A 1,973-nucleotide genomic window follows, 5' to 3' on the forward strand; every position below is an offset into this window, starting at 1 on the left:
AAATAAAAATAAAAAATAGGGCAAATGCCCAATCTTATATGGGTTCACTTGGTTCGCTGAATCAGCCCCCAAACGAATTTCAATTGCAATGAAAAAGGAAACTGGCAATGCAATCGTGCAAACCCTGTCCGCTATCTCTATTCTAAACATCTCAATCCTTCCCTTGAATTCTCGCACCCAACCCCTGCCCTGTGACGATGTGGTCTGTTGTCGACTATCGATGCCTAGCTTCTTCGGTCTTCACCACTGGCCTTCGCTGTTGTGAGGTAGTGAATTTACTGCCTCTATTTTTTATTTTTTTTCTTTTGTGTGGTTTTTGTTCTTTTAGAGTTTAGTTCATTTTTTTTATTTATCATTTATGATTTATTCTTTATGAGTTTTTTATTTTTTTTACATTTTATGTTGACTGGTCAAAAAAGAAGGTTACTGTACCTCCCAAAATTTTAAATTTCTGTTTGAGTTCTGTGAGAATTTTTTGTACGAGAGGCATAAGTCATATTTTTATCGTTGCGTCAATCGAAACCCTTTGGACAAAGTGGCATAATCCATTTTTTTATCTCCAACTTTTTCATGTTAGCCTATGTTTGGCTCTTGCACTTCATCCCATAAATTTCCAGCCAACTCTAAATTTATGCCACTGTGACGATGTGGTCTGTTGTCGACTATCGATGCCTAGCTTCTTCGGTCTTCACCACTGGCCTTCGCTGTTGTGAGGTAGTGAATTTACTGCCTCTATTTTTTTTTTTTTTCTTTTGTGTGGTTTTTGTTCTTTTAGAGTTTAGTTCATTTTTTTTATTTATCATTTATGATTTATTCTTTATGAGTTATGGATGTGTTTTTGAGATTGTTGACTATGGGGATTTAGATTTTTGAGAATTGGGGATTTTGTGAATTCGAGAATATTTGATATACATGGACAGTGAATATGATTTGTAATAAATGACAATGATAAATTGAAGAATTTGTATGATAAATAATAAGTTGTTGGAAATTGGAAACTTAAACTTGGTGATGTTTTATTTGTGATTTACTTTTATGAAAATTGGGAGTTTATATTTTAGGCATTTACATATATATTGAATAATTTTTAATATTTTTTTAATTAAATATTAATAAACAATCTTGATATTACGACTGTTGATTACCAACAGTCAACGATCAACGGTTGCACTATCTGAATCCTATTGTGGCTGCATGTGCAGCACCTTAAGAAAGGGAATTATATTATCATATATATATATATATATATATATATATATATATATATATATATATACACACACACTCTAAAAATTATATATAATTTAGGTTTTGCATTTATTTTTATCAATTTAGGTTTTGCGTTTGGGTAATTATATTACCACCACAAAATTTATTTCCTACACCACATTATAATTACATCACAATTAAAATATATTTTCAATAAGTGCACGACAACAAATTTACAATTATACTCATAATCCAATAAAAACTAAAAATGAAAAAAAAATGTAGTGTACTTATCATCCCAATATTACTCCTCATTTTTTCATCCTTTAAACACTTTCACTAATTCTAAAACAAGAATTTGCAGCATCTTTTCGTCACAGAGATTTTGCACCAGGTGCATTATAGATGGAAAATATTATCTTTTCGTCATAGAACTTTTGCACCACAATAGTATTTCTAATTACTTTTAACGAGATTTTAATTGGAATGTTATTTTAGATTCTTTAAAATAAATCCAAACAATTTGCAGCCATGTTTGACTTTCCATCATTCTTTCTCTTTTCTCTCATTTTTTTTTTAATGGTTTTGGTGTGTTATAGATGGAGAGAAATTCATATATTTGCTTATACAAAAATTCAAGGAAACTGACAGATCTTGAAGACAAAAATCCATGAAAGCTGAAATATAATTCATAATTTTACATGCTTGTTTTAAAATCATAATAAATCTATTTGACTCAACAAAAAATAAGATCCTTAATTTTC

The sequence above is a fragment of the Olea europaea genome, chromosome 14 (genome assembly GCF_002742605.1).
Source record: "Olea europaea var. sylvestris chromosome 14, O_europaea_v1, whole genome shotgun sequence".
NCBI classification, from domain to species: Eukaryota; Viridiplantae; Streptophyta; class Magnoliopsida; order Lamiales; family Oleaceae; genus Olea; species Olea europaea.